General features: G+C 33.4%; 1 non-coding gene and 1 pseudogene across 1 annotated transcript; one reads left to right on the top strand and one right to left on the bottom strand.

Moving 5' to 3' along the window:
• Positions 1-7,975: 7,975 nt before the first annotated feature.
• Trnak-cuu (transfer RNA lysine (anticodon CUU)) lies at positions 7,976-8,048 on the bottom strand. The gene has a single exon. It is a non-coding gene; the product is annotated as a tRNA-Lys (tRNA).
• Positions 8,049-14,513: 6,465 nt separating this feature from the next.
• LOC128159558 (GTPase IMAP family member 7-like) lies at positions 14,514-16,798 on the top strand (annotated as a pseudogene).
• Positions 16,799-17,313: the final 515 nt, after the last annotated feature.

Here is a 17,313-nt window from a genome sequence, read left to right as displayed (position 1 = left end):
GACCATTACGTGTTTACAACCTATTTAGCAGTCCACCTGCATATCACCAGTTTATGGAAAATGTTACAGATCATTACGACCACTATTGATATTTATTTTAATCAAATCAAAAATTTTATATTGGTGAATATTAAGATATTCATTCTGTGTAAATATCATAATGTGATTAATACTCTGTAATCATATGCTGAATTGAAATAATTAACAATAAAACTTCTAAATGTATGAAAACATTACTTAAGACATACTTAAGTCACCTCTACCGATCGCCTAAGTTTTGGGTAAATTGTCTTAGCTAAGCACTCTTCTAGTTACGGACTTAAGTCTAAGAATGTACATAAGTCCTACTTAAGCACTGTCTTAGACTTAAGTACCCTTTATGTTACGAGCCCTAGATAATTTCAGCAAAGAAAAAAATGGGAATTGTACAATTTTTTTTTTAAAATATAACTCCTCCTCTAAACATCAAAAAGATGCTATTCATAAAAATTATAACGAAGATTTTGTTCTTTTTCTCCGCTTATACTATATTGGGGTTGGATGGTTGTTGTCGTATTAGACTACAAGTATATTGATATCCTCAAGAAAAAGAGCTCCTTTAAAGATATAAAAAATATTCACATCGGAGATTGCATATAACTGGTAATGTCATTTACAGTAGCCTAGCGTCGCATTCAGCATTGCTGGCGTTCAAAAGCGGCTGCCCAAATTTATTATCCTTACAAAATAAATTTTGAAGCTTGAGTACTGGAGCGATCTGATACAACTCTGAACAATCCTACGTTAATTATTGTTTAGATTAATGAGTGGAATATTAATATAAAACAGCAAAAACGAGCAACCTGGTGTGTTCTGTTTATTAGACGAAAGCGCACAAGAGACATTGAAGTATTCATATTCCGGCAGAAATAAGGTATCCAGAAAAGTAGTTGTAATGTCTTTCTATATGTCTTGCATGACCGAGGCGTCTAACCCATACATTATCCCCTTTCTTCCAATTCAGTACCACCGATCCTGAACCAGTTTCTGGTGAATAAACAGACGAAGCGATCCTCAAAACCGGACGGCCATTGTGTACAATTACAACAGTTATCCCGACTTTGCTGTTGGCCCGTACTGAGCAGGTAAAGACATATAGCCCTTTTCTTGGAGCAGCAAAGTGCCCTGACCATCTTTTATAGCCGTTTCTAACATTTGTAACGACATTGTCATATACTATTGCATGGTCGTTTTCCAGATAAGTATTCTGGGATAAAATCGCGCTGAAACCTATAGCAGGATTGGATATTCCTAAAATGATAAAATTATTTTGCATTATATGTCAATGCCATAAAAATAAAAAAATTAAAAAATTAAAAAAAAACACTTTCCGCAAAGAAACAAGTTAAAGAAAGACAGGAGAAACAAGAGATAATTTTTTTTACAACACCTTGATCGACAACGGTTGAAAGTAATATGAACGTCGCAGTGAAGAGAAACGTGTTCATTTTTTCAAACGTTTACCTCTTTCAGTTCGATCTGAAATAAAGAAATAAAAACATTAATCAAATTGGATAATTACATAAAGCAACAAGCTTTACAAAAATTTAAATCAGCCGTGAATATTTCACATAAAGTTTTAAAATTAAACACTTCAAAACGCATTAAATTCAAGTTATGTTCTCTCTCTCTCTTTCTCTCTCTCTCTCTCAATTTTCAATTACTCTTTCATTTGGATCAAAAAAGTAAATCATTAATATTTCATAATCAGTTCGCAGCAGCTGAAAAAAGAATTAAAGAAACTATATGTATATAGGTTCCATTTCACTTTCTTTTAAGTCATGTCCTAGTCAATTAGTTAATTCAAACCAATAGGTATGAAACAAAATCTGCTCTGATTTAAAAATCCAGTAAATAAATTTTTCAGTCAAAAGTCAGTTCTTATGAATAAATGGTATCAAAGCACTAACATGAAATGCATTTAATTTTATAAATGTGAATAGTCAGAAATATTATTTTTGGATATATTTGTGAAATTTCCACCAAAAATATCAATAATTATTTTCAAAAGGTATTTTGTGACATTTCAATGATAAGGTTTTGCTTTAGACTATATTTACAATAAATAATTAAGAAAACGCTTCAGAATAAAAAAAAAAAGTTATCAAGAATCTTGCCCGATATCAGAGAGAGAGAGAGAGAGAGAGAGAGAGAGAGAGAGAGAGAGATTAATTACGAAAAGCATGGCCTAAAAAGTTAAAACACAAAAGATATAAAAAAAAAATAGTTCAATACATACAAATCTGGCTTAAGCGTGTCTGTCCAATTTTACAAAGCTTCAATTAATTTAATGCCGGTCGTTATATTCGTTGTACTTTTATGTCACAGCTGGTCATCATATACTTATATAAGGATAATGCGATATTTAGCTGTACTGTGCGGGAAGCAAAATGCTGACCGAATCATAAATGTTACTTTAAAATAGCACATCTAGTGTTACATATAAAAAAAAAATTAGGACGATTCAAACGGTTATTAACAAAGCATTTTTAAAACTTAATCCGACAAAATATGCGCAGTTTCGTACATGAAAATAACCTTTGTTTTATACTTTTCGTATATTAACTACAATGTACATGACTGTACAATAGCCAGGGTCAAAATAAGTAAAAAAAAAAAATTAAGTAAATTATATTTATGTTTCAATGACTATAGTCTGATCTCACTTGCATTGCACATCTATTATTGAATATAATGTCAATCAATTGTTCGTTTGCAAATAGATTGAACGTCTATTACGTACTTAGTATTCTCGTCGAAGTAAATTTTGTTATTGGTTTTGTTTTTTTTTTTCTGGGTTTTTTTTTGAATTGTATTGTTTTGATTTGTTTTGTTTTTAATTAAAACTGCACACTGTACATTAGCAAACAATCATAAATAATAATAAAAGAAATTTGACGCGACGTCAAAGTACAAAAATACCCAAACATTATTTTTTTGCACTGTTTGATTTTCTGATCACCTGAGCCACTTGCGTGACCTATTGCCATTATTCTTCGTCAACCATGGCCATTATGCGTCGTTTATCATCCGTTAACAATTTGTAGCTTCCGAAAAACTTCACAGCCACTTTTTTTTTGCTATTTTTTGGTGTGAAGATTCTAATATTGGATTACTATAAATTGTGCATCTTCGCTAGCCAAGGGTTTCTGATCCGCACCGCTTCTCACGTTAACTTACTTTCCCTAGAGCCTTATTTATAAGTGAGGCCTTTACTGCAAATATATGCCAAATTAAAAAAATATATCTTCTTTTTCTACTCCCGGTATAAGAAAAACTAAATGCATGTGTATATTAATGTCCATGAAACCCTCAATCAAAACCGTGAAAATGGACCCTTGGTCAGGGTTCTGACCTTAGGGCGGAGCAAATATGGCCGTATAGTGAAAAGGTAAAAAATCGTAGAAAAACTATCTTATATAAGTTTGAGAATAACTAATTGCATGGTTGTGTTTATTGAACCATCTACCTAAATTGTGAAATTTGTGGCCGCTGGGTCAGGGTTAAATGCCATACGTCGTGGCCAATATGCCGATAAAGTGTAAATGTATGAAATCTTAGAAAATATTTTTATCTACTCCCGTTAATATTGAAGAAAATCTAAATTCATAATTATGATGACCATTAAGACTTTTGGCTATTTTGTGTTCATGTGTTCATTGTGTATTAATGGGTTCAGAGCTAAGGCCGAGTAAAATTTATTAAATCTTTAAAAAAAAAAATTTTCTACCCTCGACAGCAGTTGACATGGTTATGATGTCCATGCCATGAAGCCCTTTACCTAAAAAGACAGGTGTTTGAGGACAGGACCTACATTCCCAAAGTAAAGCAATCGCGTCTTTACTATTTTTTCCATTGTCCTAAGATCATAGTTATGGTTTGTAGTTTAACAAGTAGTAGACACGATTGCTATTTCTTTTTGTTGCCCATTGTCAAACTATCATTTTATTAATTAAGGCATGTCTTTCGTGTTTCCACCTATCCACTGATTATTATTGAATTATGATAATTGTTAAAAAAAACGGAATGCTAAGTCTTTGTCAAGCATACAGTGAATTATTTCGCGAAATTTGTGATCTTTTCTTTTTTGCGATAGTTTGGCGTATATGCCCTTTCTTTCGTTGATTTTAGATTGATCAACTCAAATTAAGGCAATTTGTCGGTGAAAAAAATTCCGTATTACCCAGTAAATGTATTACAATATGCTGATGTTAAGTGAAGGGAATAATCGATCTACTAAAAAAGGTTATTTTTCAAAATGAGTGCATGAATTATTCTAGAAATTTATCATAAATTGAATGAGAAAGAAATTGGTCTATACTTGTGTGAAGGAAGGGGGGTGGGGGGGGGGGGGGGGTCCTGTACTCTAGCATCTGTGTGCCTAAATCGTGAAATTCATGAACCCTGTGACATAGTGTACTTTTTTAATTTTATTACAGGGTGGGTATACATTTGGGATATCAGTTCTTTCTCGGTTGGTTAAGTCGATTAATTGGGCGATAATCGAGTACTCGTTGATTTATTTGAAACCGTGTGTCCTTTTCAAATAAATAATGCAACTGTCACATACACCGCATTTTAAAACTCAGTAAGATTTAAAAACTTATGATGTTGTGTACTGAAGGTACAGTGTACTTGACTTAAATTAAATTGAAAAGTTTTTTATCTAAATGTCCGTTAGCAAATGTCTCTAGTTATCTTTAATTTTTTTTCATTTTGGCGCTTACCCTTGAATGAGCTCAATATCAAATCAAATGTGCCATTTTCCAATATAATTGTAAGTCATTGTACCGTTCCTAATGAAACAATTAATGATTGTAAAAACGAACGTCTGGAGATGATTATTGATATGATTAAATTTTCAAATTAAAACAAACATCTATTCCAATTTATAACGGGTTAAATAAAAATTAAAGTATACTAAAGTATACTATACTAAATATATAAGTGTACTTTAAAAAAATAAAGTACACTGTATTCAAAACAATAATTTTATCTACAAAATCAAGAGAATAATTATCTATTTAGCCAAGGACACGATGGAACATCTAATGAACAAGGTATTACATGGACCAAAATGCAGAAAAGAATTATATCTGTATTCTTCATTCGTAGCCGATTTTCTTTTTCACTTTATAAAAAATGGTCGGCCAAGAAATATTTGCTGATGATTGTCGTGAGCGAGCAATAGTTAAATACTCGACGTGCACTCTTTGACATCCCTGGTATAAAAACAGAATTACAACATTAGCCCTCATGCTGTAAATTTTGTATAAATTTTATACCCACCCAGTAATTCAAAACTCACAACATGAAAGAGAGTTCGTAAATTTCCCAATTTCGCAGTTCAGGCGTTTGGAAGGATCAATATGACCACATGGTAAAAGAGTATACAATTTTCTGATATTTGCTTTCTTTACCTTCCCAAAGGTTGAAGAAAAATTAAATGCATTGTTATTACATGTATGTAAAAAATGTCATCCTTTTTAATTGTAGATTGTACATGAAATACATCCTTCATTATGCTTTGATAGCTCTCTAGAGGATTAATAAGTGCAACTTCAATCACAAAAGTGTAGTGCTATTTATTTTCACATCATTCAAATGTACAATCTTTAATTTTACTCACTGCTAAGTGACAACGGTCAAAAACTCTGCGGGTCTCTTTTTACCTTAAGTTTGTTGGTCCCATGCAGGAACTAACTCAACGGTACAAATAATCCGAGATTAATACGACTCTGCCCCACCTTCCCCTCCCCCTTTATGAATTGATGTTTACAAATGTCCAAAAATAAAAGCCGGGGTAACAGTCAGAGGGGTCTTGAATTGGGGTTTAGACTTCAAAATGATGCTTTAAATAAAAGTTCAATTTGACAACAAAAATATTAGTAATCAAGCATTGGGTTACTTGTTTTAATTGACTTATGTTATTAGGTCTTTAAATTAATTTTCAATTAAAAAATATAATTGATAACTTCACTAACTTTTAAATGTCGGAACTGCATATTTTTTAACGTACTATTTGAGAAATGATACGAGAGCCTATATTAAATTGAAGAATGATTCAAACATCTCGCACGGTGGCTATCAGATCAATACAGTGTGTTTGCCTCAAGCTGACATCAAAGTGTTATAAACTGATACCAGCAATTAGCATCAGGTTACAAATAAACGGACATATATATTAGTTTTTTTATACACATTGTTAACTGAAACTTTATTCATGTAGAACGTTGTTAAGTGAAACTTTATCTATACTACTATATTAAAATAATAGACTCGAATTTTTGGGCTTTTATACCGAGAAATCGGAAGAGTACTGTCTTTTGTTTTATATATTTTAAACATCATTGGTACTTGAAGATTACCAATTTATTTTTATTTTTTCTCAATCAAGCTTCGCTGATTGATAATCAACGATACTACAATCTTGCGCATGCGCATTACATTCACGCTAAATCACGAGAGACTCTTTAGTTTATGTTTCCATGATATCAAATTTGCATAGATAAACTAAGAAACGATATTACAAATACGTTTGAATTTTTATTGCATTATTGTAGGCTTAAAGCTTGGTTATGTAAATGTCAACAATACAGTGTGTCGATGTATCGATTTCGAAAATTTCCGATATTATAAACAATGACAACCCTTGCACGCAGGGGTCAAAATCTAGTTCATAAAATTTTTTAGTCTAAGTCTAGACGTCTTTAAACACACTGCTTTTCGAGGTTTTAAATCGATACCCAGCTTTGTAACTTTGAATAAACATTTCAGATTTGTGAGGCTGGGACAGACTGTTTTTAGTAGTAAATAATGCCGTGTCGTTTTCGATGAAAGTCTTTTGTAATAGTTTTTGGGAGTTGATTTTAATCAACTCTCCTATGCAGTTACTCTGTCAAACTAAAGTGAAACAGTGTTTGGACCTAAGCACAAATCATCACCGCTGACAAGACTTAGTTCTTGAAAATAATAGAAAAATTCAAATTAAAATAAAGCATGCTGAAGCATTGTTTTTCAAGGAAACTAATCAATAAACACTTTGAAAATAGTCAGATTTTATATAATACGAACAACTAAGATATTTTTACAGTCTCATGTATTCCTACGCCAGAGTTTAATATAGCCTCGCTCAACCAAACGCTCGGCTGTCTCCGTAAATCTCTGACAAGCAGAAGGCTCTCTTGCTTGTCGGAGATTAACGTCCTCCTGGATTAAAACACAGGAATTCGTTAATTTTGTGCTTGATGTTGTACAAGTACACTATTAAACTTGAAATAATCGCACTGCAGCCCATTATTGATATTCAACACAAACCAAAATAAATCGGACACGTACATGTAGCACTAGTCATAGTGGAGGGAAAGGGGGCGCTTTTTCTTGCAATAAACATTTTGTTTATTGACAAAAAATTAACATATAGCTAGGAAAGGAATCTTACGACAGCTGCCCCTTCCTGTCTACATATTTTTTGGTGATTTGTGAACATTCAACCTTTCGGGAGAAATAACAACTTGAGATGAAAATAAAAGATAAAGGTTTTTAGCACTACCAACCCTGCCCCAGAGTATTCTAGGGTTTATAAATGCTTTATATTTTAAAATACTAAGTTTTAAGAGCAGTTAGTATTTTGAATTTGAATTTTTATCAATGTAAATATATATCAAATTCATAATGTACTTGCGCAATTTTCGTATAACAATACATCATCCTGTGTCAAAATACCGTTTAATTCTGAGCATTACATTGTTTTTCTCAAAATTGCAATTATGTATTTCTATATTTTCAAATCGTTCGCATTAAAGTATATCATACCAAAATAACCCACCTTTAAATGTGTTTGAAAAATGTTTTAAACGTATAGCAAGACTCTTTAAAAGGAGCAAAAAGTATTATTTGTTAAGGATAAGAAAGGTTGAACTACAAAAAAAATGATCGCCCAACGTGGGGCTCGAACCCACGACCCCGAGATTAAGAGTCTCGTGCTCTACCGACTGAGCTAGCAGGGCTTGTGCTATACCATATTTGGAGTTGTCAATTTGGCTCACCTGTGTCTTTTGTGACATTTCAGTTTAATATTTAATCATCCCCAACCGTAATACTCGTAGATAACATTGGTTTGCTTTGACATCAAAATGTTAATGACAGATGACACCCAAGATAATTACGTTTTAGGATAAACCAGCAACTCATTCTGAAACCGTTTTTAGTTTTTTGATAATACATTTGCTTATTGCATGATATCACAATACCGACAGGTGATTTATTTTCCGTTTTAGGGGACTAGGAAGTTCAAACAAATTAACCATCAAATATCCATAAAACTTTTAAATATTATATTTATGGCCATAAACTGATGTTTCCTTAACTAAAAATTTCTAAATATCCTTTGCTTTAAAATCTAAACATGTTCCTATATCTTAATTCAAAGCTCTTTGTGTGAAGGAGGTAAATATAACCTGAACATTGTCACGACTATCAAGCCCTCTTAACTACTCACGTTATGATAGTGTGTGCAATAAAGTAAGCAATATGAAAAAGTATGCCATTAATAATTACTATAATAATTTGGAGCTCAGCTTATTAGACTCAAGTAAGAATAATCCAAAACTCTATTGGAGATTATTGAAGAACATTTTTAATATTAAAATGTCTACTGAAATTCCTCCATTGCAATTTACCTTGAAAACGGGTGAACAATCGATAGCTTATTCCAATGCAGAAAAGGCTGAAGTTCTGAACGATTATTTTTCTTCTCTTTCATTTTTAGATGACAATGAAGCTAAATTACCCAAATTTCACTCTGTATGCAATAATTTAATCACTGATATATGTATTTTAGAACAAGAAGTTATAGATATTGTATCAATTCTTCAAATTAACAAGGCTGGGGGCCAGATAATATAAGTCATAACATGTTAAAAAGTACTACGTATACTATTGCTAAACCTCTGTGTATATTATTTAATCGCTCTGTAAGAGATTGTACGTTTCCAAGCTCCTGGAAAATATCCCATGTTCTTCCTTTATATAAGAAAGGTGATTCATCTCAAATGTCAAAATATAGACCTGTTTCTTTGGTAAGTTGTGAATCAAAGACAATAGAGCGAATTATTTTTTAAACATGTGTACAATTATTTTCATGGCAATAATCTTTTTTTATAAATATCAAGCTGGATTTTAACCTGGCCACTCAACTGTTTACCAGCTTATAGAAACATATGATCATGGCCAATCATGTTGCATGATATTTTGTGATTTGTCAAAAGCGTTTGACCGCGTCTGGTATAACGGTTTATTGTTTAAACTCCAAACTTATGGTATCACTGGGAATCTGTTTAAATTGTTTGATAGTTATCTTGTTAATAGAAAGCAAAAGGTTATTATCGAGAAGTGTTGTCGTCTACAAAGCCTGTGAATGCCGGAGTGCCTCAAGGCTCTGTCCTTGGGCCATTGTTATTTCTTATTTATGTAAATGATATAGCAGATAATATGTTAACATTATGTAGACTTTTTGCAGATGATAATAGTTTTCAACATGCTGCAATCAATGTTCAAGATATCTGGAAATTTGGTCTAAGAAATGGCCTTTGAGCTTCAATCCTTCAAAAACCAAAGCAGTTCATTTTAATATTAAAAAGAATAGTGTAAATCCCTTGTTAAAATTTCAAGATCGTGATTTGGAATTTGTGTCTTCTCACAAACATTTAGGTGTTATTTTTTCTGAGGATCTTTCATGGACAGTTTATGTTAACTCTATTATAGCAAATGCTCAAAAGAAATTGGAGCTAATGAAAAAACTCAAATTTAAACTTAATGGAAAGTCACTATCATTGTTATATACTTCATTTATAAGACCTCAGTTAGAATATGCATCTGATGTATGGGGCGGGTGCACTTTCACTGATTCCGAAAGGTTAGAACAAATACAATTGAATGCAGCAAGAATCGTCACAGGATTACCTGTTTTTGCTTCTAGGGATTCTCTTTATTTCGAAACAATGTGGGAAACACTTGATAGTAGAAGGAGAATGTCCAGGCTGAAAACCATGTATAAAATTGATAGAAACTTTTTACCCAATTATGTAATGGACATTTTCCCAAATACACGTGTTAAAGCATCCAATTATTTTACAAGAAATGCACAAAACTATAGTATACCAAAATGTCGTTTACAAATGTATAAATCTTCATTTGATCCCACTGGTGTTAATAAATGGAATGCGCTTTCAAAGGATGTCAGTGAAAGCGACTCCATTCGCATTTTCAAAGAAAAAATACATGTTTCTATTATAAATCAGAATGATATTACCTGTCGAACAAAACCTGATTTTTTTACTTATGGTGACAGATTTTTGAATATTATTCATACTAGACTACGTCATAATTGTGTACTAAATAGTGATCTTTTTCGTTGTAATATTTATTAATAGTCCACTCTGCTCGTGTGGCAAGCTCGAAGACACTTATCATTATTTTTTCACTTGTAATAAATATAAAGAGGCTAGAAATATTATGCTTAATGAAATTTTCAATATTGTAAATTTAAATATTGTTAATACTCATGTCCTACTTTGGGGCGACAACGCAATCAGTGTCAGCGAAACAAACATTTATTTTCTCTAGTTTATCGTTATATCAAAGGTACAAAAAGATTTAGTTGATGTTTGTACACCATTGAAAATTTATATATAACTCTCATATGATCTGTTGACCTTACATATTGTGCATACATTATTTTTACTGTAGTATATACTTGCATTGGGAGAGGGCGGTCTATGTTTTTGAACTTGTGCCCAATCCCTGTTGTAATTTTTGTACAATAAAAATATGTTCAAATCAAATCAAATCGATAGTGTGTCGTGTACATATATGTACTTTGATTAGTCATTGGACTAACCGTTGTGTGCATAACCCGTAGTAAAACTGAAAGACCACCCTGCATAAGTGAATGCAGGCATTTCTAAACAATGTGATTGTTTGTCAAATTACTAAAACTAGCAGACATAACTTGATTAATTCAACTATCCAATTGCAAGAAAGAACCAAACGTATGCAAAGCAATGCAAACATAGCCTTATTCTAATGCTCTAGTGCCAGCAGTCATCTGGATTTAGAACGTCTTGAATGCTAGTATCTATAATTTGATAAACGATTTCACCCATAGAAATATTTAAAGATATTATTTAACAAATTCTTATTATCATGGCGTATATTTCTAATAGCCTTATGAGCATCAAGCATAGTACTCGACGTGGGTATGCTGAGATCGGCTTTTCTTGAATTATTTAAAGTTTTGATGAAATATACATGTAGTAGTGAACATAGTAATGCTATTCTTTAAACTTCATATTAAATTTACCCTAATGTTTAGACAAAACCTTACTAATTAATCATATGTTATCACTTCTACACACATCAACAACATTTTGCTGCATTTTGACGGGCTCTGTGGATTTCTTTATCCACGTATGGACTCTTTCATAAGGCACCGTTTCCGACCCATAAACTCTCTCCAATGCAGTAGAAATTACCGATTTAAAAAGTTTTACATAAGCTCTATCTTTTATTCAATATTCTCAACCTGTTTCCAAATCATTTATTAATCAGTGGTCAACGGCTTGCTTTATTGAAACGACAATTAGTTTAGAAGGCTTGTATTTTTACCGTTTGAAAAGCTTTGAATAGAGCAATTAAAGAGTATCAACATGCAAAAAATTGTAAAAGCGTCATCGCTTTTTGATGCAAAACGGATACCAAGAAGCCCTCGTATAGATTTGCATAACAATAATTTTGATTGGGTTCGAACCCCTCGATACTTTACACTTTCAAATATACAATCACGATATATTTAAAAGAGGTTCTACGATTTTTAACCAGTATCATTGCCTTCAACCTTTCTACAAATAGTATATCTAAGAATTAGTTGTAACTAATCTAATTCTGTACTGGATCAAAAATAGAGGTTCGATGATTTTATATATATATAAATAAACATAAACATCAAGTTTAACTGAGCACATTTATTTGTTATGTTTCGGTTGATATAAGGTATATCGAAAAGGAGTTATAATGACTGATGATACTTCGGTCGTGAGCCAGACGTCTTACCTAGAACCTATCTCTTTTATCCTTTGCCAGTACCATCGTTCTTGAACCACTTTCCCATGATGAATGAGCTTAAGAGACTTTCAAAATAAAGGTGACCCTTTATATGACGTTTTGTTTGGGGACAAGAATCAGTCACTCTGTGATCTTCGAGACAGGTGTCACGTAAAAAGAATTATGCCAAACAGAAACTGTTGCGTTTGCCTTTGCAAAACATCTTTAGAAAATGGTACAATTGTTGGAAAAGTACTGCAAAGAAGATGCAGTTCGTTCTTTGCAAAGAACATGTGCATTGGTGACATTCTATGCCGAAAATGCAGGAGGACGGTTTAGAGATCACAAAGAAATTTGGGGGGGGGGGGGGTGGGGGCAGTTAGAGTTTTCCGTCACTGCCATCCCGGCATCTGGTAAGTCGCTTTATACAAAGCTGTTAATCCGTACGGAGAAGAGTTCAATTGAATGTACAATGAATGATTATAATGTTCAAACACCTCGTAAAAATCCTTCTACATCTACAAACATCACTTTTCCTATTTCTGGTTGAAAAACCATGTCCATATGCATTGTTCTATTTGTAATGACTAAATGGATTATTCCACTAGAGCATTTATTTATATTATTATACTTTTTTTATTTTGAACAATTTGCTTGTCCCCATACACCTTAATGCAATATTCATTAAATGATTACTGATAACATTTTTGAAAAGTTCTCTTTGTAAATTCATTGCTACTTTAAATTGCCTCAAATTAATATTAAAGTATTAAAAACATGGTGGATGTTCAGATTTACCGAGAGAAATTTTAAAAAATATTATTAACTAAGCAGTAATTAATTAATGAAGATTGCATTAAGGTCTATGGAGACTATTACATTATTTTAAATAAAAAAGTAATTACTAGGAATATCAAAAAATGGTTCGGTGGAAAGATGTATTTTATCATTAGGTATACAAAACTAGTGAAAAAAAAAATATACTGTGTAGATTGTTTTAGAATTAATATTTATAGAATAAAAGCAAAGGGGGACAACTCTTCAAAAAATAGAAAAAGGTCATTAATTAGGACACATTCCACTCTTACATATCTATACTTAAATACTGTAAAACGAGAACATTTGGCGCATACGTATTTTAGCGCAAACGCAAGTGCCAGTACATTAGCGCAATTATATTTTAGCGCATGCATCTTTTCCTTAAAAAAGAAAACAACAAATGTTGTTGTTTCATAAACAATCACGCCCAAAATTTAGTTCTGTGTTCACTCAAGCACGTGAACACAACGACTTTGATTTCTATCTCGCATGCACAGTAAACTGTCGTTGAGAACAAAACACTTTCGTGTAAATCGTCAGTAGATAGATATGAAAACTTCATTTATTGGCGATGATGTGTAATTTTTGCTGGTAAACAAATTTGAGTTATCGGACTTTGAAATTGACGTGTCGACTTGGAAAACACTGGAAGAGTCCCGAAACTAAAAGTGAAATCGAAGGCTACATTTACCATGAGTTTCGATCACCATGAGAAAATCTTTTCACAGTAATTTTACATAAAAAAACCCACAAAAAATAGGTATCGTCTTGTTTTCTTTATATCAACTAATCAGAGATCAAAGAAATTATGATCAATATTGTCATTGTATTGTCAGCGTTAACGATCGCCACGATTAATAACATTTTTCCCTCGAGGCGCTAAATGGAAGTGGCATGGGGAGAACCCCTATTTTCAAGGTGCTAATGAGAGATACTGAAAAGCAATTAAAACTGAATTAATTAATCCATGTTTAGGCACTTATACCCGATAACCCATACCGTTTACCTGTGTAATTGTTTAAACAAACAGAACCGACAGCATCTGATATTTAAATGAACACTTCTATATAGCCTTGAAAATGGACTGATGTTATTGTTTTGCAACTTGAAGAAATTTAATACATATAAACAATCGTTGGCGCACTATTAATTTTAGCGCTCAGAGGCAGTTGCGCCAAAGGCGCTAAAATTTGTAGTGCGCCATATTTTCTCGTTTTACAGTAGGAAAATTATGTTCCAGTATACTGAGTATTAGGCCCATACATATTTGTTGTGCATCCAGATTCATTGAATCTGAGGCCTTAATGGATCGGATATCTTAAGACTGCGTGAATTCAATTATCTCGAATTATCTCTCTGTAAGCACATGTACAACTGTGCCTGGGCAAATTTAAGACGAAGCGAAACTGCTTGTAAGTATAGAGGGGCTAAATAATAATCGGAGAAAATAATCCAGTATGTAGTATGTTACTAGTGACATATATGTAATGAAAAATGTAATTCTCATATTAAGAAAATCTTGATTGTTTCTTTTTTTTTTGGTTACAGAGACATGGAAATGCCCCCAGTGTACGTTTACGAACGATGGATACAAATCCAAGTGTACTGCTTGCGGGACATACAATGGTACGTAGTTTATCTAATTATGATACATAAAAATGCATACTGTACTAGATTGTTATATACAAACTCCATGCTTATAAGAAATAATTGATTTTTAAAGATGGGAGTTCATAAATGTAATTTCACGTTTCCCTATTATCTTGAAGAATATGGCGGTGGTGCACGTGGGCACAGTCCACGGGGAGGTTACATGTCGCAAGGAGGACGAGGGAGATACGGAAGGGGGATAGACAATGAAGTGCGCATTGTGCTTCTGGGAAAAACAGGAAGTGGAAAGAGTGCCACGGGGAACACTATTTTGAACGGTGACTTTTTCGAGTCTACCACAGCGGGCTCGTCTGTTACGTCACGATGCACTAGCAGACAAGCGCAGAGATTTGGAAGAGAGATTCAAGTAGTTGATACGCCGGGAATATTTGATACCAACTTGCCTAACGATGTTGTGCAGAAGGAAATCGTCAAATGTATCGGGATTACTTCCCCGGGTCCCCATTGTTTCTTATTAGTACTTGGACTCAGTCGATTTACACAAGAGGAGGAGGAGAGCATTTGTCACTTTGTCAACTATTTTGGAAGACATGTGTTTCGTTATTTTATTGTTCTCTTCACACGAAAAGATGATCTTGATCACCATGGAAAGACGCTGGACGATCACTTACGGACTGTTCCGACCAGTCTTAAGAAAATCCTTGGCCAATGCGATGATCGTTGCATTGCGTTTAACAATCGGGCCCCGAGTCCCGCTCGGCACGATCAAGTTGAGGATCTTCTTGAGATGATTGATGGAATCGTCCGTCAAAATAATGGAGAATATTACACGAATTAAATGTACTCGGAAGCTGAAAAAGTAATGAAACATCGTCAATACCAAATTGAAAGAGAAAGAGAAAGAAAATATGAAAGGGAAAGAAAAGAAATTGAACGCGATGTGGAAAAAAAGTACAAGACCCACTACCAAAGCCAAAATGCCAAAGAGTAGCGGAACTTGAATCAATGCGCGATCACTACGCAAGCCGATCGACTGCTCTTGAGAAAGAAGTCCGGGAGCTAGAGGAGCAGATAGACTACGAAAAGAGACAGTATGGATCCCCAAGCTCGAAACTTTTGACAAAACTCAGACATCTGCAAGAAGAAGGAACACGACTGGGTTCTGGGAGAGGGTCAGAGAAAGATAAAGAGATTGAAGAGCTGCGGCATCAGCTTAAGCATATGCAGAAGGAGACGAAGAAAATCAGTAAGGAGAAAGATAGGATGTATCAAGAGAGGCTTGAAGAGCTTGATAAAAGGTACAGCCAACTCGAACATGGCCGTCATCAAGCAATAAAGGAAGTGGAGACCGGAAGTGGAAATGTTGGGGAAGCCTTGACCATAGGAAAGCTTGCGTGGAAAGGAATACAAATGCTCTTTTGAAAAAAGAATTTAATCTTTTCTTTTATGCACTAGTCCTGGTATCTTGATTAGCATATACTTTATAATTGTCTCCCGTGTATAAATTAAACATTTGGTTTTGATTGGACGGAGAAAACGTGATTTTTACCATTTGTGAACAAAAAGGAGCGATCCCGAACATCACGTCAGGTATTATCTTAAACGAAACTTGTTCAAATGTATAACTATATAGTATGTTTTTTGGGGTGTTTTAAACTGTGCCATTTAAGTATATTATACGTGACTTAAAGAAACAAATTGATAAAATGGAACAGTTACAATTTATAGCATTCTGAAATGATAGACTAGAACCTAGACACCTCACATGAAATGACGCGATAAGGAGCAGTGTTCAGGATCAAAAGTCTAAAGGAAAAATACGAAACAGGAGCATAGCAAACACGCGTCCCTACAACAATTAGAGGTAGGATCAGGTGCCATGGAGGAGTGAGCATCCTCTGCTGACCGGTCACATTCGACGTACGCTCTTTGTCGAAATCGGAAAAAACGTGCAAATATCTAGAAATTTCGGTGTCCTAACAATAAGTATGAAAACGCCAGTCAGCATTTGAACTATCAGAAGATTGTATTTGCTGACATGGTTGTTGTATCGACCATAGCAGTTTGAAAATGATGACTTCAATCAAGACTATCGATAATAAACTCTATCATCTTACTCACCGAGGACACATGTCAAAGTATGGTATTAAATGGCATGGATTGGTGTCATTTCAATTACTGAGTTATGCTGTTTGTAAATATTTGATTAAAAACCAAAATCATTGGATTGGACATCCTAATCTTTTTATAAATTTAAAGCAATTTTAAGAGAAAATTGTGATTTAGAAAAAAAAACAAAAACAAAAAACAAAAGTGCATCTTCTTTAAAAATCATTTCACATTGTACGTTGTGATTAAAAATAAATGAAACATGCTATATTAGTTTTATAAAATATACTACTGGCTTTCTAAAAACTCGAAATACAAACCAACACATTAACTATTTAAGTTTCAGTTGAAGAAAGGTATCTAGAAAAAGAGTTGTAGTGGTGGAGAATACTTCGGTCGTGAGCAAGACGTCTTACTCCGACTGTATCGCCTTTATTTATTGACAAAACCACCGTTCTTGAACCACTTTCATAAGCTGCAAGAGTTAAGGAAACTTTCAAAATAAGATGACTGTTTTTTATGATTTATATCGCGGTGAACAGAATGAAAAATAAAAAGATCACGGGAAATCGGGAATTAGATTCCAAACCAGGTTAACAAGCATGCGTATTTGTTATTTAATTGCGCACAGTA

Source organism: Crassostrea angulata, chromosome 8 (assembly GCF_025612915.1).
Source record: "Crassostrea angulata isolate pt1a10 chromosome 8, ASM2561291v2, whole genome shotgun sequence".
In the NCBI taxonomy this organism is placed as follows: domain Eukaryota; kingdom Metazoa; phylum Mollusca; class Bivalvia; order Ostreida; family Ostreidae; genus Magallana; species Magallana angulata.
This window is presented reverse-complemented; position numbering and strand designations above follow the sequence as displayed.